Genomic DNA, 26,285 nt, shown 5'->3' with positions numbered 1-26,285 from the left:
GACTCTTACACCTTTACCCAATGATACCAGTCTGCAGTCAAATATAGCCACCATTACTAAAATAGAAAAACTTGAAAAGCTTCTTCAAATTCTTTTACAAAGTATCATGGTATGTAGTCCTTCATGAATGATGCCGTTACTAAAAATATAAAAATGTTTAAAAATGGCAGCATAAAAAAACTGCTCAGTATAATTTGCCTGAAGGCACCACCACTTTTACTACTCATTATTCTACATTCTGGACACCATACGTTCAAAATTTTCAATAATGTTGAGTACTACATATAATTTCTGGACATGATGTATATAAACTGATGGAAAAATACCAAAGAATGGATAGCATGATGGTCTCCTTATCACAAAGGTACTGGTTCAGATCCCAGCGTTTGACCAGTCTTTGCTGGCTAATGTGGAATGTCCATGGGCAAGGGACTTTGCACCGATTACGTCTCGCTAGATAACCCCCTTGTGATGCTGTATGATAAAATACCAACTCAAACTAGAGACTTCACCTTTCTGTTTCCTTTTACTAATGTTAGAGACAAGATATTAACATATATCTCAAATCCTCCCTATGTTGTTAAATGGCAGTGAAAAGTACATTAATAATTTATGAAGCCATGCTTGTATAATTCCATAAGTTTGAAGGTGACCTTTACCTAATTGGGTCGTGGTCATTTATAAGCCTTTACTAACAGAGTTTGTGTCCTTTATACATTTACTAGGTCTTATGAAATAGTTATCTACTTCAAAATCAGAGAGAATATAAAAGTCAGTTGTATTGAAAATTCAAGTCATAACTCTACACTATTTATGACACAGAAGCAAAATTTATGTAAGTGGGAGTTGATATTTCACTTAAACTAAGTTTTACAAAACATTTGTGTAATATCTGTTTGCATATAATGCAGGTCAGGCAAACATTATAGAATAACTCAAATCTGCATGTGCATCAGGCACATCTAGATCCCAGCATGTGAAAACAGCACAGAACCAAATCTGCCATCACATGTGTTGAGAGACCAGGGTCTATGCAGCTTGTTAGGATAAATGGGTAGAACCAGTCAATGATGATCAAAAGTAGTGACCTTGATCCAGCAGATGCTACTGGACAAAAATGGCTGAAAATGGCTTCTGCAAATTGTCATATGATAGTGTATGAATTATACAGTATGGAGGTGGTGTTTGGAGTTGTCGTATGACACAGGGATGCAGTAACATAGGCTAGCAAATGCTTACATATACAATATATTGTAACGGCCAAGCAGGTCCTGATAATACTGTCTTGGAGTATAGCACCAGGGATGAGTATGCTTCTTATCAGCTGACTAGTTTGATGGCTGCTAGCTGACTGAACCCACTCAAACAGCCCACAAAGCCTTGTATACTCCTGACAAAACCCACAAACAACAAAGCCCACAAATCCAACAAAACCCACAACCAACAGACCACAAAACCCCCAGTCCTAGCAAAACACACAATTTTTGTTGGAATATTCAAACAAGCATGAGCTATAATATAGTATTTCATTTGTATATATAGTCAGTTTTCACAGTGATTATTTATAGAAATTACCGGCTGGATACTTTACACATTGCTACATTGCAACTGAATTGCCCTAAGTAAAAAAACAAAAGAAGAAAAAAAATCAGTTTTGTATTTCGCGGCACATACCGTGTTTGGCTGTAGTCTGGTTCCCTGACTTCGGAGTGGGGAGAGGTCAGGGAACCAGACTAGTTTGGCTGTCGATCATAGCAATGGTTCGGAAACCGTGTTATGCACTCTTGGTGGCGCTCTACAGTTTCGTATTTTGCATAAGTGTTAGGAGTTTAAAGAAAAAGTTTTTCCCTGGCTTTCCTCACTGGTTATACTGGCTATTTAAACAAAACCTTGTATATCTTAGGTATAATTCAAAGAAACTTTAATTTCCTTTATTTTGGTGTATGATTGATGGGTGTACTATGGGTTATAGAGTATGCAGCTTGGCCTTACTTCAGATGTGCATCTTTCAAAAATCTCCTAGCTCTACTTGGTCATTTTCACTTCCTGAACTTCAGAGGTAAATTGTATAAAAAAGAGCCGATAACTTTTTTTTTTTACATTTTATATATTTGGTAATTCATTCGTTGCACTTTTAGAAGCTGGTATTGTCTAGTCTGGCAAAATTCATTTTCCCTATTTTAATAGCTGCTATATATAGTGTACTTTAGACTAATTCAGGCTGATTTTTTAACACAAGGGAGCAGTCATTTTAGTTAGCAGTGTGCTTAAATCATGTAAAATTTCCAAAAGTACAATATCCAAAGAAATATCAAAACATTACATTAATGTAGCCAACATTCTCTCCGTTGTGCATGTTTTAAATGCCAACTACTTCACCTTACATACGTCACTCTATCAAAAGCACGTATTAACTGGTGAGCGCCCCACTTACAATATTACCGAGGGAGACCGCATGACAGGGCAGTCGACATGTATATGTACCAAAGAAATAACGAAGAAAACCAAACTTAAATACGATGATGGATTCAAATGAAACATCAGGGGCTATACACACATTGAGTATGTTCTGTAAGTCTGAAACGGTTAACTAGAAATAGTGTTTAGTCGAATTATCAAGGATGCCAGCCGCCGGCATGTTACTGAACTTACTCCCTATTTCCGCTATCACAAAACACGTAGACATACCAACTAACTATTAATCGACGAAGTAAACGAAACAAAGGATCCTTGAAAATATTAGTATCAACTCATTTGAGCAATTGAATAGTAATGCACTGATTGTATAAAAAAAAAATCGAGTCCGGATTGGACGGCTTGTACGAATAGTGTTTACCGTATACACGCATGCATACCTCACTCCCTAAAGGCATGCTATTACAATATGAATGTTAATATGATTAACCACGTTAAGCATTTCGCTTACAATTTGACTGAAATACAATGGATAAGAGGACACAGAGAACAGCGATGACCAGATGTAATCCCCACATATGTTGGGATATGAGTGAATTTAATGGGAGATATGAAAACTGAAATAGACAAAGTCCAAAATTTTGGCCCAGGCCAAGAGTTTGTCCCCAGGTGTTGAGTCTGATGTTGATGAATACAAACTTGATAGTGGGTGTTTGTTGGTGAATATGATTGTTCATCATACAGGCATACATAATCATCATAATATTATGTGTATTCATATTCAATTTAAATTAACTGATTCCCCCCCCCCCCATTTTGCAATCAGCTGTGAGTGTTGAAAGGAAGTTAGATACAATGAATCATATGTGTTCAAAATTTGCCCAAACAATTATTTCATTATGAAACATTTCCAATCCTTCAGTTGTTGATCCCAGTGTTAATCAGACTGGGTCTTAGGGGTCATTCTTTGTTAGTTTTTACTGTATTGTGTTTATTGCTGTAATTAGATGTAACTTTGGTATACTTTGTTAATTACATGTATATTTGTTTTAGTGAAGGGCATTCTGTTAAATGCTTGTGTGTACTTGAAAGAGATCAAGCAAGTTCCTGGTATTATGGCTAAGTTCAGCATGAACTGAAACTTCTAGTAAAGATTTGCATGTGAAAAGTTTTAATGATGTACTATAATGCCTGACCTTTAGCTGATTGTACTCCAGTCCTCTTGCTTATAAAAAATGTAATCCAATTTTTGATTTAGTGAGAAAACCAGCTGATAAATGAATATTGACTCTATTTTACGATCCCAGTGATGATTCATTCATCGTCTTGTGCATTAACGGCTGCTTTTCTCCGTTTGTATCTTAATAACAATGGACTTGCTCTTCAATGAACATTTATGATATATTCCAAAATGCATGTAAATTATTTAACCTGCTTTAAAAAGAATGAAGAAAATATCTTTACATACTGAGAAATAGTTTTTACAGATTCAGAAGTTGCAGTACTAACAATAAAATTTATGCAACTGGACTTGCATTCTGCAACTGATTTGCAGTTTTGCTTTGATGCTGTGTGTAACTGCTCAAGAGTTTCCAGTACAGAAGCTTGGATTGTGACAGACTGTTATTTTGTTTTTGTACTGCCATTCCAGATTTTGACCAAATGAAAGAAAGCTATGCTTTTTGCATTGAAAATAATTACAAAATTAATATACGAAAACCTGTTTGATATTTTGGCAACATTTGTCATGCATTTATTTTTCTTGTTGATCTGACTCGGGGTCTACATCATAATCATAGGAGTATCATGACTATATATTTGACCTTTGTCAGATGAAATTGGCATTATTAATGCCAGGCTGTACAGAATCAAGAATTAGTAGACATGTATCTGTAGATTTTGTTCTATATTCTTTATTAATAGATCAATTTGTTATAAAGTCATTAGCTAGGTCTTCATGGACTGAAACAAAAATTTGACATGAGATATTGCATTAAGAAGATCTCAATCAAATTTGATTTTTGACATTTTCTGGCAAACTATTACCCTTGTTTGACAACAATTTGTCTTTCATTTTATGCTCTGTAATGGTTAAAGGGCTTCATGGATTGGAACCAAATTGGCTTGAGATATTTCATTGAGAAAAATGAAGGTCAGGTTTATTAAAACATTACAGAATTATGATCCCTCTTTGACTTAGAACCATGCCCTTCAATTACATTATATAAGCCTGGACATCTGTGTCACATGTGCATATTTCTAGACTTCTTTGTGTCCCAACTGTACAAGTTATTCAGCAGTCATGAGCTTGCAAATTTTGAAGCTTCTGGAGACAAACCCAGAAATCAAATTACTACTTGTCTCATGTTCTCAAAATGCATGAGATAATTGCATCTTACACTAAGCTATGAGGTAATGTAATAAATAGTTTGTAATGGTCTTAATGTCTTCATCTTTCTGATACTAATTTTCATGTAAATAATAAATGGAGCCATGGTAACTCAGTTCATTGAGCATAATGAACTTGTAATCTATGTGGTGGATTCAATACCCATACAGGCCAGTTCATGGTAAGGTACTTAGCTTCCATTTCCTTGGCATGATATAGACCATGCTAGGTTTAAAATGCTGTTACAGCCCGACCAACCATTCATGCTGCACTCTTGACCGCTTGTGTAACTTGCTTATTTTTTGTATTCTATTCTATTCTGTTTTTTTTTTCTTTTTTTGTTCAGTTCTGTTCTGATGAGGTGCAGACTCTCTTTACAAGCCACCTTTGTAAGGGAACAAATGTGACTGCTCTCATGGAGGTTGACCATAGGTACTGGAGGTTGGACTGTAATGTTGTATGTATACTGATAACATCACAAATGATATTAGTGTCCTAGAATGCAAAGGCATGTGTCTCACTCTAACTATATATATATATATATATATATATATATATATATATATATATATATATATATATATATATATATATATTATTGTATTTTTTGATAATGATTTTTGCAAGGGTAATTTTGTTAATGTCATTTCAAATGCTAATATCCTATGAACTTAATTTGCACTTTAAAGACGATTCATGTCTGGTGTGTAAATTAATTCATTCATAAGTACAAGTAAGCATCACATGGGCTGAAAAGGTTATGAGTTCTGGAAAAAGGCAAGGCTAACCTGATTTCCTGATTAGCTAGTGTAAACCATCTGACTCTTGTTTACTTGTAAAGTGATTTCAAAATGACAATATGTTTAATTCAAAGCCTAATATTGCATTTTCACTTTTGTATATTAGCATTCTATATAAAAGAGCTAATACTTATAATTATGCATTCTTAGCAGTACTATCAGTTTTGCAAGAGTTAGATGTAGAATATTGATTCATTTACTTAATTTAATCATTCATTGGAATTACAGTGCTCTAACATCCATTTAAAAACTATTTGGATATATAATAGCTGTATTGGAATACCATGAATTCATTTAAAGACATTTTGGAATTATATTTTAGTGATTTCTTCTGTACTGTTGACACATCAGTACATTATTGACCATCATTCAGAGTACTTTTAGAACTCATTCGGATTACTCAAAACTTGTAAACTCATTCACTTGTAAACAAGAATCACTAGTGAAAATAGCCACATGCAGTTTATGCTTACTGGTCATTAATAATGATAGATTCGCTGTGCATGTAAATGAAGTGAATGTTATTCATCAGTAATGTATTATAAAGCACAGTTGACAATCAACATAGAATTAGGAAATGATTGATCTTCATGTGAAAGATATCTCATTCCTGCCAGTTCACAAATTGTAATACAAAAAACATTATTCACCCCACCCCATGGTTAATACATGCATTTGCTGTTGATGGTGGAGGCAGTGAATAGTGAAATCAGAATCAGCTTTCATGATTTTCACTGGACAAAAATGGTGATATTGAATTTCAGAGTGGTGGAAGCTATACTGTTAGAATTTGAGACAGAATTGGGCAATGAAGACAGAGCATTGTCTACAATAGAGTTCCCAGAAGATTCAGTCATGCTTTTATTTTTGAACATAAGAAGTAAACAGTTTCAGCTTCTGGTAATCAGCCTCCAGATAAACTGTAGCAGTGACTTCCTAAGCCATGCATTGCATTGTGTTGCTAGAAGATACTGGCAGTTAAAGAATTATTGAGGTGATCTTGCATTAGGCTGACTTATAGCCCTGGAGGTTATATTTTTGATAAGACTGATGTTAAAACTTGGAATCTGGGCTTATAGGAGCAAGATCTCAAATAAGTTTGCTGAAGAGCAGATCACTTCATATTAATATGGTGGTCATGCATTTGAGCTAATTCTGAAGGTCACATTTCAGATCCAATGTTTTTAGTTGTGCTGGTCTTTGACCAGTAGAGCTTATGAAATGGACTGCCTGTTAGCACAAGGTTTTCTAATCACTAATCCATGAATAATAATTGGAGGATAGCCATAATACTATGTACACATTCATTCCAAGGTCTATTTGGCCTTAAATAAAGATGGTTTCTCTCGGATATCCAGTATGGCAGCCATGTAGGTCATTTTGAAAACCTTATTATCAATACTTCTACTTGGATGATAATATCAACATGGTGTTTTCATTAAAATGCTTCCTCTCTAGATGAAAATGATGCTAATCTGACATCAGTATGGCCACAATGGAAGCAGTCTGGAAAATCTTGTTATCACAACTCCTTCTGAACAGAAAGTCATATCTGCATGGGGTTTCACCAGAATAATTCTTATCACGTTTAGCTGATCAGCAGTGAAAATGGTCCCACTTGGACTTCCAATATGGCCACCAGAATGCCCCTCTTGAAAATCATGTTATCACTACTCCAGAACAGAAAGCCATATCTGCATGGAGTTTCACCAGAGGGCTTTTTCCGATGTTTAGCTGGCCCGAAATGGAATGATTCCACCTTGACATTCAATATGCCCACCACAGTAGCCATCTTGAAAATCATCTCATCCTAAATTGTCATATAAGCATGGGGTTTTCACCAGACGAATTGTACTCCTAAATGAAAATGGTGTCATTCTGACATCCAATATGGCCAGTATGGCAGCCATCCTGAAATTCTTGTTGCTACTCCTTTTCATTGGAAAGTCATATGACATGGGATTTTTATTTGAAGACTTACAGTATCTAGTTCAACCTGAATAAAAACAATGCTGATCTGACATCCAGTATTGAAAATCTTTTCACTGATTCTCTCAGATGGATAGCCATATCAACATAGGGTTTTCACCAAAAGACTTTTTTTATGTTGATCTATGTTGTGGCGTTCTACAGGGGTCTGTTCTTGGACCTGTTCTATTCATTGTGTACACTCAGTCGCTCTCAAATGTCATCGATCATCATCCAATGTCTTACCAATTGTACGCTGATGACACCCAAATATACAAATCTAGCCACCCAACTGAAGTTGATGCTACCATCCAAGGTGTAGAGAGGTGCATTTCTGATGTGAAATCATGGATGACATGTAACAAGCTACAGATGAATGATATAAAACTGAGGCCATTCTGATCACAACACAAAGACTTTCTCATTCATATCCTTTACCTCAAACAATAAATATCAGCAACACCAACATTAAATTCACACAATCAGTACGAAACCTAGGTGTTACTCTGGACAGTACTCTCACATTGCACCAACATGTCATGAACATATGCAAGGCTGCATATCTTGAGCTGAGAAGCATCAGCTCGATTCACAAATACGTGTATCTTTCATTTGATGCCACTAAAACACTTGTGTGTTCATTAGTACTTTCAAGACTGGACTATTGTAACTCAATTCTGTCTGGTTCATCTCAATATTTGCTCCAGAAATTTCAAAAAGTTCAAAACACAGCTGTTCAGATCATACTTAGAGTACCATGATCAGAGCACATCTCCCAGCTGCTCTGTACCCTACACTGGCTATCCATTCAATCCAGAATCAAGCACAAAATTTGTTCTCTGTGCTACGTTTCACTGTCAGACTCTAGTCCAACATACTTTTCTGACCTCACCCATGTGTACACACCAGCAAGATACTTACGCTCCTCTTCTGACAATCGTATACTCATTATTGCCACTATGAAAACAAAGTCATATGGACAGCATTCTTTTGCATACCAGGGCCCAGCAACATGGAATGAATTGCCCACTGAACTTAGACACAAAGACACGGTGATCACATTCAAGAGGGCTCTCAAAACGTACTTATTTCGACTGCAAGAACAAACTTAAAGACCTTATAATGTTTCCTACCTTAAATATTCTCAGCATGTTTTTTTTATGTTCTCTAATTTCATGGTGTTTGTTTTTATAATAATCATATCATTATGTTTTTTTATCTTATAGGTGTTGTCTAATGTTGTAAAGCGCTTAGAGCTTCTTAAGATTAGGCGCTATACAAAGTCCTCATTATTATTATTATTCGCTATACAAAGTCCTCATTATTATTATTATTATTATTATTATAATATATAGTCAGTCCTCAATGAAAATGGTTACCCACAATCATTCAATATGGCCGTCACAATGAATAATTGAAAATTATGTCACTATTTTCATGAATGGATGATCATATTGGCATCTGGTTTTATGAAAAAAGCTTTCTAATCATGTCAGGTTTATTCTGAATGAAAATGGCATCAATCTTGCATTCACTATAGCTGCCACAGAAGTTAATTAGAAAATACTATTTCTCAAGAATGTCAGAGATGATTTCAATAGGGATTAAGCAATCAGCAGATGAAAAGAAGGGCCTCTCCTTGAATTCATAGAAATTCTTTGCAGACAGTAGAGCGTAAGTTCCTTGGGACTTATGTTACTTTTTCCAACAGAGTCTTTGGATATATTATCCCTGCCTGGCTTAAATCTTTGTCATTTTCATTGAATCAAATTGTCAAGTGAAACCTGTGGCATATAGACACATTTCCAGTTATTGATGCATTGCCACAACCTTGTACATTTGAACTTGAAATTATTTTGAATGAGAAGGCTGCCATAATAAAGTGACACATAAAAAACATTGCTGTCAAAACTTTCATCAAATCAGTCCCATCCAAGTTTACCCATCTTGATTTTAACATGCTATGTGGGACATATGCAGCTGCTAAAGTTTGCCTAGAACATCATGATTTTCCTGAACATACCACCATACATGACTGAGTGTATCATTATTGCATAACTTTTTGAGTCAATTTAGTTTTTAAAACGGACCTTACATTTGCCTTAATGGGTGTGACCATATTGGGAGAGAGAGACTCAGAGTGGAGCATTCCAACAAAGAGAACTATTCTAGTCATACATGTATAAACATGAGGAGTATGGTGTTTATGACATCATGGTTTGTATTGAACTTTAACAAATCTGAAATTGAAACAAATTTAATTATTAAGTGCACGGTGCAAATATTACATTGAACACTGTAAATAAAAGAAATGAACACTCTAAATTTGACATTCCCAGTTTGCACTCCTTCAGTAATTATACTATTGCAAGATAATTATTCCAAAAGGAAAACAGAATGCATGTCACCAAATGAAAATGCATGAAAAATGATAATTGTGTTAAATCATTATTATAAATTGCGATTGGATATGTTTATTTTGTTATGGTATGAGAGTATAAATCACACCACTTTATTTTGGTTACACGGAATCATTTACAGTTTGAAATGACACAGATTAGTGATTACTTGGATGTAGAGGATGAGAAAGTAAGTTCAGTCCTGAATGTTAGGAATGGTTCTAGATTTTCTTCTCATCAACAATTTAGATTTTATAGAATTGCACTGAAATTAGAATCCTCTAATAATACATTCATATTTTTGTATAAATTTTGGGGTTAAAAACTGAATATTTTACTGGTCCCTCAAAATTTTAAAGTATTCCATGTTTGCTGGCCAAGAGACTTTTCCATTCCTTAGGCATACAGTTGTAGAAACACACATTAATACATTACGCTTTATTTGGTAGACCTAGTGCAGAAATATTGACCATAACCTTTTGGATTACATTCTTCCAGACTCCGCAGTGGATCTGAGAGGAGCTCAAAAAAGTCCACAAAGTCAGACCTTGAGGACAGCCTTGGAGAAGAAGGGAGCAGTTGGGAAAATATAAGTGCCAATCAGCCCACAATCCAAAGTAGGCCTCAGGATGAACTTGGCACTGACAGTCATACTCACAGTTGGAATGGAAAACATGGTATATTTGAGTTAATATACTGGCTGGCCTACTGATACAGTAGACATATGTAAATTTGGTTGTTGTGCATTGCCTACATTGTTTTATTTATACTAGACTTGTGCATTGCCCATTTGGTTTTATGGGTACTAGACTTGTGCATTGCCTATATGGTTGTATGGATAATAGACTTGTGTATTGCCTAATTGGTTTTATGGATACTAGACTTGTGCATTGCCTATTTGGTTTGAGAGATACGAGACTTGTGCATTGCCAGTTTGGTTTGATAGATACTAGACTTGTGCATTGCCTATTTGGTTTGAGAGATACTAGACTTGTGCAATGCCTATTTGGTTTGATAGATACTAGAGTTGTGCATTGCCTATTTGGTTTGATAGATACTAGACTTGTGCAATGCCTATTTGGTTTGAGAGATACTAGACTTGTGCATTGCCTATTTGGTTTGAGAGATACTAGACCTATGCATTGCCTATTTGGTTTGATAGATACTGGACTTGTGCAATGTCTATTTGGTTTGAGAGATACTAGACCTGTGCATTGCCTATTTGGTTTGAGAGATACTAGACCTATGCATTGCCTGTTTGGTTTGATAGATACTGGACTTGTTCAATGCCTATTTGGTTTGATAGATACTAGACTTGTGTATTGCGTATTTGGTTTGATAGATACTAGACTTGTACATTGCCTATTTGGTTTTATGGATACTAGACTTGTGCATTGCCTATTTGGTTTAATAGATACTGCCTGTTTGGTACAGTAGGTACTAGACTTGTCCATAGTCTATTAGGTTTTACAGATACTGCCGTTTGGTTTTATGGATACTAGACTTGTGCATTGGCTATATGGTTTTTGTAGCCTTGGTCGTTACTGTTCTTGTTGTTTTGGGTATAACACCATTTTTCATTTTTCAGCGCTATACATGGCGTCCAGTATAACTGGTGGAGGAAGAAACCATGAAAACCACTCACTAGAAGCTAATGGCAAGCTTTCTCACATACCCACACTGGCTGAGTCCGAGATTTGAAAACATGCGGACAACGGTGAGATGGCAGTGATCGGCCGTCAGAGGCCCCTGCCTTCATTGTAAAATCTTGTGGTGAATTTGTTTCCTTTGTACAGATTATATGGTATTAGAATATCATGCATACTTACAATGGACATTTTCCATTATAATTAAGTTACAGGGTTTGTTTAACTAGTTGCTGAGTTTAATGTTTTCACTTAGGGAACATATGGCACTCATACAACTAGCTAGATAACTGGTGTCTATCTATCTATATTTAAATTAAAGTGATGTTTGCTCACCAGGAGCATGTATCACTGGTTAGTTCACGCATAACTTGATTTTTAATTACTCCTGAGGAAAGGAAGAAGTGCCACTTTCCTTAGGCTTTAATGTGTTCACAGAACACTTATAAATTGGGCCGTCAGATCAAGGAACTATTGAGTTCCTAGCGATCTGAGTGAAGGGTCTTGATGAGTGGGACTGGACCCAACACACACTCAGTTTTACAGTTGCTATGATTGCGACTAGTGGGATTGGACCCAACCTAAGTTCGTATGTGCTGCTTTTTAATGTGTGCACTGCACGTATGTTATTGGTGTCTGATCGTGGTAGTGGAGGCAGGGTTGAGGCCCGAGAAGCGGTCTTTTGATACAGGTTGGTACTGCTTTTTGACTCCAGGGTATGCATGGTCTAAATTTTTGCCTTATAATTTTGGAATAGAATTCTGTGCTGTTATTAGAGAGTATGTTAGATATATAGTTGGGACCTAGGTTGACAGCGTTGGTTATCGATATGGATATTGCCACCTTGTGTGGCGGTCCCTACTGGTCTTTTTGAGACCACTTTAGCTGTTTAGGAGTGCTTGTGGTTGTTAATGATATATTCTAGATTGGTTTTAGTTTGCAGCCTTGTGCCTCTGGTCCTGATGGTCTTTGGTATTAGATCATCTTATTGTCTTATTTGGGTTCTTATTTCCTGTATCTAGGTTTACTTGCAGCCTTTTGCTGCCAGACCTGATAGTCTTTGGGTTTTTAGACTACCTTATATGTTCTGATTTTGGGTCCTATCATGTGTTATGGGTGGCCCTGATGGTCTGGGTTTGAGACCACCTTATACGTTCTAATTGGGGGTGTTGAGAGTATATCTGTGTAATTTATTAGGCTGTCACCTAGGTAGTGGTGTTAGTTCTTTTAGTACAGTTTCGGGATGTTGTTAGCATGGTATGATGTTATAGAGGGTTATGCTGGAAGGGATTGTAAGATATAGTTGATGGAAGTAAGATAGTAAGAGGCTATATATATATATATATATATATATATATATATATATATATATATAAAAATTTTTTAAATTTAAATTTTAAGTCTTGCTATTTATGTTTTCCAGGCCATGTATTTTATCCCAGGTAGTTTTTCCTTGTCGATTAATCGAACCAGAAGAGCCTCAAGGTCACCTATTCTGGGCGGTCCCTATTTGATTGGCCTGGTCCCCTATTTGTGTTGTGTCAGAAGTTTATGGGGGGGGTCTTATTTTTATTATTTATATTTAAGTTCTTAGTGTGGGGTTCTTGAGTTGTTTAATTTTTTTATATAGCCCTGTTTCTTGTAAGTACATTATTATATTTTTGTAGGTTTTGTATAGAATAGGGTTAGTATTGTTAATGATTTCTGGGTATGTGACTAGATGGAAGTAAGGTAGTATTAGGATATATATATATATATAATTTTGTTAAATTTTTTTTTAAAATTATAATTTTATTTTAAGTCTTGCATTTATGTTTTCCAGGCCATGTATTTTATCCCAGGTAGTTGTCTTTGTCGATTAATTGAACCAGAAGGGCCTCAAGATCACCTATTCTGGGCGGTCCCTATTTGATTGGCCTGGTTCCCTGTTTGTGTTGTGTCAGAAGTTTATGGGGGGTGGGTCTTATTTTTATTATTTACTCTATATTTAAGTTTTTAGTGTTGGGTTCTTGACTTGTTTAATTTTTTTTATATAGCCCTGTTTCTTGTAAGTAAGTTGTTATATTTTTGTAGGTTTTGTTTAGAATAGGGTTAGTATTGTTTATGATTTCTGGGTATGTGACTGGGGATCCGATTTTATTTTGTTCTATTTTGAATAGCTCCCTTTCTTTTTTATATCTGTGACATACATTGAATATGTGTGGTAGGTCTTCCGGTACCTGGCAGTAGTAGCAATTAGGATTGTGTGGTTTGGATCCTATGTATTTTCCAATGCTGCTAGCCAGTTTGGTTTGTCCTGTGTAAATTTGATTGAATATTTTTTGGTCTTTGCCTGGGATTGATGGTGTTTTCCTGTTTCTGTTTACTTCTTGTATTATGGTGTAAAGTTTCCTGCCTTTGTTATTGTCATTCCAGTTGTCCTGCCATTTATTATTAAATAATACAGATGTTAAACTGTATAGTTCGCTGATGCTGTATTCTAATGCTATGTAATTTGGTTCTCTTAGTTTTTTCTTGGCTGTTGCATCCTCTAAATCGTTTCCTGATATGTTTATGTGAGATGGGATCCACAGGAATTCTATTTGTTGATCTTTGTTGTTTATACTTTTTAGTAGTGAGTTCTTTTGATAAAGCAAGTTCTCTCTATATTTGGTGTTGTTATTGAGTATCGAGGAAATGACGCTGAGCGAGTCGCTTATTATTACTGTCTTAGGGGTTTTATTTTCCTCAATCAATTTGAGTGCTTCTTTAATGGCCCAGAATTCTGCCGTAAAGATTGAGCAGTGGTCTGGTAGTCTGTGTCCTACTTGGATGTTTAATTCTGAAATGACAAATGCAGCTGCTGTTTTGGGAGGTTCTATTATTTTTTACCCATCTGTGTATATTTTAAGAAAATTTGGGTATTTCGTGTTTATTTCTTCTATTGATAGGGTGTGTAGCTGATTTTCCTGTTCTTTCTTGTTACGATATTTGGTGATGGAGATATTGATTTTAGGCTCTTTGTTGTTCCAAGGTTCAGTGTTGAAGAGTTCGTTTGCTTCTGCTTGGAGTTTCTCAATGGGAAGTTGTGCTATGAGTTTGTGCACAATTTTTCCTGTAGGAATTTGGTGTTTGAGTTTGGTGCTAAATGGTTTATCACATTTGTTTATTGCTACTCGTGTGGGGTGGATACTAGCCGCATATTTTAGAATCAGTTCTTGTGTTCTAAGATGTAGCGGAAGTTTTCTGGTTAGAAACTGAAGTTCTGCTAGCGATGTTGATGGAAGCGCATCAGTGATTGTAATGAGGGCCTTTCTTTGTAGGCTGTCTAGCTTGTTTAAATGTTGCTTGGGTGCTGAATTGTATAATTGACTGCCATAATCTAATTTGGACCTGATCAGCACCTTGTATAATGCTAACAGTGTGTCTTGATTGGATCCCCAGTTGGTTCCTTTAAGATTGTTAAGGAGATTAAGGTCCCTAGTGCAGCTTTTGACTACTTCATTAATATGGTGTCCCCAATTTAAGTCTTTATCATAATACATACCCAGAAAACGTGTTACTTTTATGTATTTAATTTCATGGTTTTGTATCATTAATTTAGGGTAGTTGGTTTAATTTATGTTTGGGGGTGAATATTACTGCTACGGTTTTTTCATGTGACAGTTTGAATCCCCATTTATCAGCCCATTTCCCTATATTATTTAAACTATTCTGTATTTCATCTATTATTTTGTGGTGGGAGGGGTTTCCTGCTCTCCATATTACACTGTCGTCTGCGAATTGCGATATTTCAGTTAGGTTGGATACCAGGTTTTTGTCAAGGTCATTGATCATAAGGTTGAACAGAGTGGGACTGAGTACACTTCCTTGTGGAGTTCCGCTTTCAAAGGGGTGTAACTCTGAGTAAGTGTCACCTACTCTTGTTATTATTTTGTGGTCTGCTAAAAAGTTTTCGATGAAGTTGAACATTCTGCCTGTGGTGGCATAATGATTTAATTTGGCTAATAAGCCTTTGGTCCATACTAGGTCGAATGCCTTTTCTAAGTCTATAAATACCACAGTGAGATTCCTATCTGATTTCCTTTTAGAATTGAATGCCAGCTTGATTGCAGTTTCTAGTCGTAAAAGCTGATCCGTGGTGGATATTTTTCCTTCTAAATCCGCATTGGTTTTCGGATATTAGTTTGTTTTGTTCCAAGTGATGTTTCAACCGGTTTGTGATGATGGTTTCCATAATTTTGCAAATATTATTTGTAAGTGAGATAGGCCTATGTGAGCTGATAATATTGGGATCTTGTTTTGGTTTAAGTATCGGTATAACTACAGCATTTTTCCATTTGGTTGGTAGTGTCCCTATTGTCCATATTTTATTTAATAATTTAATTGTAGTTTGTTTGATGTTATTTGGCAGATTTTTATACATAGTGTATCGTATTTGTTCCTCCCCAGGTGATGTATCTTTCTTAGCTTTTAGTGCTTGGTCCCATTCATATATAGTTATATCTTTATTTAGGTTTGATTCTTTTGTTCCAATGTCCCTGAATAGGTTTTTGTGTGTTTGCTCTACTTTAGTTTGGTGTTGTTGGAATGGTTTGTATGGTTAGAGTTACTACTCATTTCTGAGAAGTACTTTGCTAAGTGTTCTGCTTTTTCCTTATTTGATTCGGTACCAGGTATTTTGGAGGTGCAGTTAGTTGTTTTCCCTCTAATTGCTCTGATCTTATTCCATACCTGCTAGGTGCTTAAGTTGTGTCAATGTTAGAGCAATACTCCTGCCAAGTTGCTTCTTTGGCTTGCTTGATTAAGTTTTTGAGTTTCTTCTCTTTGTTTTTGTATTTGGTAAAATCGATAGAGTTTCCTGTTTTTCTAAATCGGTTGAGTGCTTGCTTTTTTTTCCCTAAGTGCTAGTCTACATTGTTTGTTCCACCATGGGACAGTTTGGGTGGCCACTAGTGTTTGGTATGCTAATGGTAGCTGCCTGATTTATGGCATTAGTTAGGTGTTCATAGTATATGTTTACATCTTCATTCTCTCTATCATTAGTATTGATTTTATTTAAATGTGCCTTAAATATTTCCCAATTAGCTTTTTTATATGTCCACCTTGGATTTGATTTAAGTGGGTTGAATTGAACTGTCCTCTGCAGGGAAAGTGGTCGCTTCCAATTGAGTTGGTTTGATCCAACCACCATTCCGCTACCTGTGCTATTGATGGAGACCATATGGTTAGGTCGATGGCAGTTAGCGTTCCATTCTCTGGGTTAAGTCGAGTTTGGGTGCCATTGTTAAGAATTGTCAGGTTGGATTCAACAGCCCATGCTTCAACCAACCTGGCTGTTTTATCTGTTCGATCACTTCCCCATAGCTCGTTGTGTGCATTGAAATTGCCGCATATGACCATTTGATCCACTCGCTTGTGTTGATCGATTTGCCTATAAGTGTTAAGGTTAGAGTCCTTAGCGCTGCCACCTGGGTCACATATGTTGAAGATCTGTATATTTTCCTTTCCTGTGTGGATTATCAGGGATTGTAGTTCGACTAATTGATTGTTATCAGATATAGGTGTGATGGGCACCGGGGTTATGTTTGGGATGCTGTTGATGATAAATGTTACTAACCCTCCCCCCTGTCCTTTGTTTCTATTTTGGTAGTACCCTGGGGCGTATTCCTGGATTTTTGGTAGGGATCTGATATTGTCTGTTGTTTTGGTTTCTTGAATACAGTAAATATCAGGTTTTAGAACTAGATTTTGTAATTTAATTTTCAGTTCGTCTATGTTGACTGACAGTCCTCTAGCATTCCATTGCCATATTGTTATATTCTTATTTGTGTTGTTCATACTGTTAGTGGTCATTTTTGCTAGTTAATGGGCTAGGCAATGAGTTATCAGTTATTATTTATAATTAATTGTAATTTTTCCTTGATTTGTTTAATTTTGTGATCAGTTATGATTTGTTTTTCTGCTAGCACAGCCTTGATTTCCTTAATTAACTTTCCTATTTCTGTTGCAAGACCTGTCTGGTTTTTATTGTTGAGGCTTTCATTCCCCTGAGTGGGGGTTTGTGTGGTTTTGCTCATTTGGTATTTCTTTTTAACTGGGGTTTTAGGCGAGTTTTGAGGTTTTGGTGGGATTTGTTTTGGGTTGTTTTCATAAGCATTGTTCAGTGGTTTGTTTTGTAGTATTTCTTTTTTGGCTACATGGTGTTGTAAATTCTTGCTATTCATGAAATGTATAATTTGAGTTCTCTTTTTGCATGTGGGCATTCCAGTGATTGGGGTGTGTGCGGGCCCTTACAGTTAGTGCATTTGGGTGTTTGTCTCTTGCATTGCCCCCTATGGTTCCCACCACATTGTTGACAACGTGTCTGAAATTTACATTTGGAGGCAAAGTGACCCCAATGTTGACAGTTGCTACACAGCCTTGGTTTATTTATAAATGGCTCGATGTGTAGTCGTATCCCTAAGGGGCCTATTCTCGCTGGTGATTTAAGTGGTAGTTGCGATTCAAGTACTACCGAGTTTGTTTCCTGTCCTTTGTAATTTCTTAATGTAAAGGCCCTGTTAATGGGTGTTCCACCGTCTTTAAGTTGTGTAGTTATCTGTTCATTGTTTAGTATTTGAATCTTGCCTTTAAGTTTCAGTATTACTTTAAAGAAGGATCTGTGGGTGGGTGTTTTAGGTTTTATGGGTTGGGTTGGAGTTTCCTTATTGTTTTGTTTTAGATTATTTGATTTGGTATTTGCTAACTGTGAATATTTCCTAGTTTTGTGGTGTTTTTCAGTATTTACTGGTAGTTTATTGATTGTTTCTATTTCTAAAAATTTTGCCATTTGACTTTGGGTGCTACAGTGGACTATAATGTAGCCTGTTTTTGGTCTGATAATATTGAATTGGCCTGAATGAACCCTGAAGAGAGCCCTTACAATGCTGTTTGTGGATAGGTTTTGTAGCTTTGAAGAGATGCTTTTTATGTATAACGTTAGCTCTTCAGGGTGATATTTGTTTGGTTTTCTAACGGCTGGTGTGTGTGCAGTCTTAGTTTTATCTTTTGGGGGGTTGGTGGTTGGTTTTTGATTTATCTTAATTTGGGGTGGGGTGGCTGTTACATTTTCAGGGTTTATATCATTTTTTTGAGATGTCTGATTGGTAGGGGTGTTTGATTTTTCCTGTCCATGTTTATGTACTGTATTCTTGATTTCTTGTTTTTACATAGTATTTAAGGGGCCTTTTCCTTTTCCTTTCCTGTCCCATTTATTGTTTGTTATTTTAGGGATAGGGGTGGGGATTATTGTTTGCTTATCTTATCAGTTTGGCTGTATATTAAATTTTCCTCTGTTAATCGTTTGGATGGCCCCGGGGTTTGACTATTGTGATAAACCGTAGCGCAATCGGAATACTGTATAAATAGGTCTTGATAATTTGAGCCCCTAGCTGTTATTTGAGCTACTCCATTGTTTACCTGTAGATTTTTGGCCTGCGCTTTGTATGGTTCTCCCTGCGGGGTATTTCCGTTCCTGCTAGCCTTTGTTCAATAATAACTGATATAGGCTTGTTCTTAGGTGATAGTGCCAGCACCATGTAATTGGGGGTGGGTGTCTCTTTCAGAGATTGTGTTTGCATCTGATTTACTATATCAACAGTAAGGGTTGTATCTAACATATCTTCCCCATCTGAGGTGTCAAAAAGATTAAAGATTATTGGTGATTCTGGGTTTAGTTTTTCTGCTTGTTCCCTAAATCTGGAGTGGAAAATGTGAAAGGCAACTCAACTGTCCGGATTTCTTGGTAGTTGGGGTTTGGCGATAGGTGTAATTTTCCTGTGTTTGTCGGGGTGGTGGTTATTTTGCAATTTAAGGTGTTGAATGTTGTCAGTGCTTTACGTAATTTGCTTTCTTTGTAGTTTGTAACATTTCTTTCCATGATGGATTTCTTATTTGTCAATTGTGGTTTCATTTTCCTAGTTTGGGATGTTTAAATCGAGGTGTTTAAAAGTGTGTTAGTATAGAGTAAAAGTAATGCTGCTTGTTTTCCTTGTGACAGAAAATCTTGCAAGATTACATGTGCTCGTAATTTGCAAGGATTCTGTCCAGACATTTACTAGTATGGATCCTAGTGCCTGTTTATGGAAAGGAGCTAACAACTAGGATTGTTATTTGTTAAATTAGTAGGAAAAGTATAATTTGACGTGTTTATTTTCTTTATTTGAAAATTGCACAGCGGTTTTCGATGCTAAACATGTGCGGACTCAATCCAGGATGGTCTAGTATGAGTCCTGTGAATTAGTTGAAAGGTAGAAATGTTTAGTATGTAGCAAACAGCACAGAGTTTTGATTGCCCGTACTGGCTTAGTAATTTTCCTACTTTGTACTTAAGTACTTATTACTGTACAAGGTGGTATGATTCCAATATGGCTGCTGAGTGGGCTGTTTGGCTGGATTCCTTTGTCTGCTCTGGTCAAAATGGCTGCTACTGTCTGGTGTATTTAATGGTCTTCATCCCTCTGTGGCTGGATTAGTACACTGTAAGGATTTGGCGGCTAAAAGATTCTTAAGTCAGATAAAAAACCATCCATCAAGGTGGAGCGCGTGCTGAGATGGGTATATCGTGTTAGTCTGGAGTCAGTTAGGTGGTCTTCTCCCCTCGGTGGTCTTGATGTGAATGGAATGGAATGTGTAACTGGTGTAACTTTAAGCCCGCAATTAAGAAAGCAAGCCTCCTGATTACCTGCTGTGCACGTACCCTCTATACCCGTTTGTATGTTGAGACCAAGTGCACATTGACCCTGATCTGTTGTCGAAAAAGGGTCTTTGTAATTTGTTCTTATGATTGCTCTTAACAGACTGCATAAATCCAGGTCTGCGGATGTATTATCATTATTATTAATATTATTATTATTATTATCATTGCAGATTCAGGTCTGTGCAGTTATCAGTTGGACTTACAAGTGAGCCTTAAGGCATGGAGCTAAGTATGTGCTTTAGGGTAATTTATACACATTCTTGAAAAGAGGATAAATTGTAGTTATCACATCCATGACTCAAGAGAAATGTCCATGTTCTACATCTTAACAAGACCATGAAGTCGTTTAATCGCATCATGTTATCAAAGTGTGAGCAACCGACCATGTAAAATAAGATATGAAATAGAAATCCGATCCTATGATATCCTTCCTAGTAAAATACTTGCTCAGACTGCCTGCACACTACATTATCTAGATCAGTGGTAAAGGTCCAATTACGGTTTGAAAATAAGGTCGCACATAGCTCTTTCAAAATAACAGTGATACCTGATATTCGTGTTGTCAAACAAAATCAGACTATTTTGAATGATAAATGGTAGCTTCTTGTGGGTCGGTGGTTCTTCCCTGGGTTTTCCAGGGTTCTTCCTGCACCAGTTATACTGGCTGCCATGTATAGCCTATCTTGTGCTGAGAAATGGTGATAAACCCTAAAACAACAGCAACAACAACAACCAGCTGCTTTCTGTTTTTCCAAAGTGTTTTTCGGACAAGGCATCCAACAATGTGTAGATTTTGTAACTTTTTCTCATAACATATACCATTGTAAACAACGCCTATCATATCATTGTCTCCCTCTGCCTTGATACAATCTTGTCTCTCACTGTCTTGATACAATCTTGTCTCCCACATCATTGATACTGTCTTGTCTATCTTTGCCTTGATATAGTCTTGTGTGCCACTGCCTTGATACAGTCTTGTCTCCCACTGATTTCATACGGTCTTGGACACGATAAGTAGCAATACAAATAAGAAAAAAAAAGTAATGACAATTGCAAAACCACATCATCTTGTATAATAATAACTAGTATTATTTATATACACAGGCAATATTATAATAATAATAATAATCATCATCATCATCATCATCTTTATATTAACTCTAATGAGGCGCTGAATAACCTAGATAATATACTGCTGAGAGGTTAAAACATCAATTAAAATCTGCCGTTATCAATTTTTAGACAATCATGATAACTAACAATGAAAACAAAGAAACCATTCCAAGATGTAAATCCCCATACCTGTGCTGAGTGTAGAAATGAGCGGCTTATGGAAAGATTGTTAGTAGTGAAGGGGGATATCCCCCTTCACTGCTATTGTTTAATGCAATGATTGATGCAAAATCAAATTTATCCCTCAAAAAAAGGAACAATAACAGCAAAACAAAACAAAATAAGCCAAAATTGAAATTCAAATTGTGGGATATGTACTGATGTGCACTAGTCAAGCATTACCTAATACATAATGCAACAAATCATATTTTCACACTAATATTAGACAATTACTGTGTGTAGTATGCTAATTTAATATTTGTAATGCATTTGTCGGATATATCTTTGTAGAACATCCCTAGAAATTCAAAGTAGCAATTCAGCTATATATAACTTCTGTCGTATGTATCGTCATTTGGGAGCATTATCTACCCGATAGTCAGGTAATACAAAATGACAATTTGCAAGACAGTCGTGTACCACGAAATGGATATATGCGAGACAATCATGTACCATAAAATGGGTATATAACCGACAGTTGTGTCACAATTATTACTTCTGATCCAACGAATGCAGAAACAGTTTATTATTGAAGCATTTTCCTCCCTCTTTTTGTTGTTTTTATTGTTGTATGGTTTAACGCCATTTTTCAGCACAAGATAGGCTATACATGGCGGCCAGTATTAATGGTGGAGGAAGAACCCGGAAACCCCCCGGAAAGAACCACCGACCCACGAGAAGCTACTGACAAGCTTTCTCACATAACCACATTAGCTGAATCCGAGACTCGAACTGACACAGACAGAGGTGAGATGGCAGTGATCCGTAATGGTGAGCGCTTTAGACCACTCGGCCACTCGGGGCCCCTCTCTTTTTGTTGGTGAAGCATGCTTTAGATTTAGACATACTTTGTATAGATTCAAAGGAAATATTAATTCTTTAAGACATGAGCATATGTTGTGGTTGTCTGTGTGCACTTTGGCTTTAATACACAGTGAGTAATGAGGCATTGTTGCCGGTCTGTCATCTTTGCTAGCCAATATTCCAATATAATAACTCTAACTACACCTTGCCGGGTCAAAACGATAGTTCTATGCTTCAGGTATGGGAATTTAATTGCATGCAGCTGCAAGCCATCACATTCAAACAAAATTAAGTTGTTCAAATTTGAACACAATGTTCCTACATGATGGAGACAATGGTAGCAAACAACCAAAACTAGAATGGACTCACAAATAAGCAATTTTCCACTGCCGGACCATGTAATGGCTTCTTTCTGGTATGTAGTCATGCCTTCGATGTTAAACTTACAAAGTATCCTTTTGAAGTCATATGCCTCCACCATTTTCTGTATATGTACAACATACTGCTGTTACATGTTATTGGTTAATTGGCATTACATACTAAGGGAGGCAACTTATGAAATCCAATGGATGCTGCAGATGGTGTAAACATATTGGAACCTTGGCTAGCAAAGATGCTGGTCTGAAGTTTGACTCCCTACACATTCTTTTGTTTACCGTCCAGCTTCTCAAACAAATGCCAGGTTAGCACAAGACAAGAATTTCATCGTGAGTATATCATTAACGATATTTTAGATTAAGATATTGTTTATTTGCACTGGGAAGCTGAAGAGTTCAGTACTGGAAAACAAATATTGGGACTATAAAGGAATAGTAATTGTGATCTGAGGCCATAATGCAGTATGTATCTGGTTCCGGTCATCGACTGACCTAAGTATTTTAACCATCGCTTTAATTGAATATTGGAATGCTCATCGATAATCATATGAACACAATTTAATGTATGATACAGTGCTCTTTGCCCGAAATCGAAATCCTGGTTATTTGTTACGAACCGATGACAATGCGTTTGACATTTTTAAGAGACAAAATTACAGTCATTATTATAGAGAAAGCTAACATTCACTTACATGTTTTTCACCTACGTGGATCTGACATTTATATTTGATTGCAATTCCGAACATCTTACGCTGTCTGAAGTAGGTAGCTGATGAAAACTGGTGTTCTGATGCAACGAACGTGAAATAGCACAAAATATTATGAATCTTCAAACACAGAAGCAAAATTTCAATTTCTTAGGCTTTGCGTTTCTAAAAGTGCATTTGCAAAATTTAAAATATCAAGCTCGGAAAAAATGCTTCGACTTATGTTTCAATAATTTAGCTCTAAAATTTGGAATGTAAATATATTCATGCACAGGAAGCATTTGTTTAGACAAGCACAAGGACATAAATCCCAGATGTCTATTCTCTAACTCAAGTTAACCCCCAGGATTCAAATGTCACATTAACGAAAATTGCATGTTATTTAAATCAGCTGTAAGATATAAACATTCCTGGTGTTTTGACAAGAATTGCAACCAAAGAAAAGAGAAAAGTACAATTTTTCAATTCCAACAACACGCAAAAATTTGGAGCAGAAACTTTATACGTTTATAACTGTCAAACAACCAAACATTTTCCTTAATTTTTAGTAGCATAAATGCAATCCGTTGCATCAGCCACAATTGATATTTAATTTTCAAAAGTTAAAACACTATTTTCACTACTGCAAGACAAAAATATTTTTTTTTCTAAAGTCACCACCCTACCACACACGATAAAGTTTTCTTCCTAAACAGGATGACTCTTAGTACAGCTACATATCATGTCATGTTTTAAGCCTACACCGTATCATTGTCCTTGACCTTTGATTATGTATAAGATCATTATTACTTGGAGGTGTGATGTGATGTGATTTTGATTTTTAACATAGCTTTAACAATTTTTCAATCATATCGCTACGATGTCTGCAGTGTGGCAGTTTATAGTGATGTCTAGCTCTGGGGCATCATGCCGCAGACATGTAGCATGATGTCCCACCCAGTCACATTATCCTGACACCAGGCCGACCAGTCCTAACACTAACCTCTTAATGCTGAACGCCAAGCGAGGCAGCTGTTAGGTACCATTTTTGTTTAAGTCTCTGGTATGACTCGGCCAGGGGATTGAACCCACGACCTCCCGCATCTGAGGCGGACGCTACTTGGAGGTAAACATGTTTAAATATGTTGAGTTTAAGGTCCAGATATTTTTAGAAATGAAGAATATTTTATAAGCAATATGGCAAACAAACCAACAAAAAACAACAAGTACACGTTTCTATCGATTTAAGCGCAGCTTAATTAACCAGATCAGATAATCTCATGCTGACGCAGCAATACGTTGAAAAGAAAAAAAGAAGAAAAAAACACAAAATACAAATAGTCCAACAAACTTTGGGCTGAAAGCAAATATGAAAATAAATCAGTTCAGTTGTTAAGATCACTTCCTGTTCCTGTGGATGGAGAGGAATGTGGTACTGACCTAGGAAATGGTTCTTCCCTTTGTATTAGAGGTAAAAAACTGCATGGTGAACCTTCTACCCTTTTAATGTCTAATGCAAACGATGTATCAGCTTCCTCCCTTTGTAGTAGAGGTAAAAAACTGCATGGTGAATCTTCTACCCTTTTAATGTCTGATGCAAAACGATGTATCAGCAGGATGTGGTTCCTACATGGAATTTATTTCTGTGGTCACTAGATCACAGTCAAAGAAAGGTGAGACTGAGTTTCTGCCTGATGGTTCTAATACCCTTATCCCAAAAAGGGAAACGCCTTCAGAAGAGTGGTGTTACAGTACAGCTTCCTTGATAGATGCCCAAAGAATAGACACAATCATCAAAAGACTATAAGTGGAAAGAAAATAACTCTTGTCTAGCATGGTCTGAGGTGGTCAGAGAGAGTGTTGAGTTGAAGTTTTATTGGGCCTAGTGAGAGTCTCTAGAAATGAAAAACGATATGCTGTATTATAAGTGGAACGGCGCAGATGTAAACAACGTAACCTGGCTCATAGTGATGCCAGAGATCCTATGTGGCTTTGTTTGGACACAACTGCACGACACCCCCACTGCAGGACATTTAGGTATATTAAGAAAACCCTTCAAAAAGTAAGGGCTAGATTGTTTTTGGTATGGCTTAAGCAGGGATGTCAAATAATGGATGACAAAGTGTGAAATTTGTGCATCTCAGAAGAGACCAATTAAACGACCTAAGGCACCACTTAGGTTATATTCTGCAGGAGCACCACTAGAAAGGATTGCATTTGATGTAATGGGCCCTTTGCCTCATACTGCAAAAGGGAACAACCATTTTCTAGTTGTTGATTATTTCACCAGATGGATGGATGCTTTTGCCATACAAAACCAAGAGGCAGGGCTGAGCAAATTGTTTTTTAACCACTAGTCCCACCTTATTTTTCACTGGTTACAAAATGGTAATCACTTGCCGAGATTTGATGAGACGTATGTACTTAATCCACAGAAAAAACAAACAAAATGATATACAACATAATTATTTCTTAAAGGAAATTAATTTTTCAAAAATATTGGTTGTTATACATTTGGCTTCATCAGGTTCATGTATATATGTTTTAGCTGATGGATTTGAAAATATGTCCATGTATATGTCTGCCACCTGCACCAGCACTAAGCCAGCAGTTGATAGCTGTGTCTGGGTTAAAGTCCTCAAGCTCTGGTCCATTTGCAGAAATGTTCATTAGTATTTGTAAACTCTGGTTTAAGGAATTCCTTAAAGAAGTCTTGATTAAGTTCATTGAACTAAATCCTCGTTCACGCT

At 36.4% G+C, this 26,285-nt stretch overlaps 1 protein-coding gene across 4 annotated transcripts in view; it reads left to right on the top strand.

The window, feature by feature from the left end:
• The first annotated feature begins 2,449 nt into the window (after nucleotides 1-2,449).
• LOC149772891 (uncharacterized) overlaps nucleotides 2,450-26,285 on the top strand; it is a 42,281-nt gene continuing 18,445 nt past the window's right edge. For 2 of the 4 annotated variants that reach the window (XR_016417543.1, XM_089947144.1), the window contains exons 1-5: nucleotides 2,450-2,571; nucleotides 5,151-5,261; nucleotides 10,470-10,648; nucleotides 20,507-20,565; nucleotides 22,262-22,439. The gene's annotated coding sequence lies outside the window, so the exon portion shown is untranslated. The remainder of the gene's footprint in view (nucleotides 2,572-5,150; nucleotides 5,262-10,469; nucleotides 10,649-20,506; nucleotides 20,566-22,261; nucleotides 22,440-26,285) is intronic. The other 2 variants (XM_089947143.1, XM_089947145.1) reach the window with 1 other exon arrangement.

The sequence above is a fragment of the Sinohyriopsis cumingii genome, unplaced genomic scaffold (genome assembly GCF_028554795.1).
Source record: "Sinohyriopsis cumingii isolate HCF-2022 unplaced genomic scaffold, ASM2855479v2 utg000974l, whole genome shotgun sequence".
In the NCBI taxonomy this organism is placed as follows: Eukaryota; Metazoa; Mollusca; class Bivalvia; order Unionida; family Unionidae; genus Sinohyriopsis; species Sinohyriopsis cumingii.
This window is presented reverse-complemented; position numbering and strand designations above follow the sequence as displayed.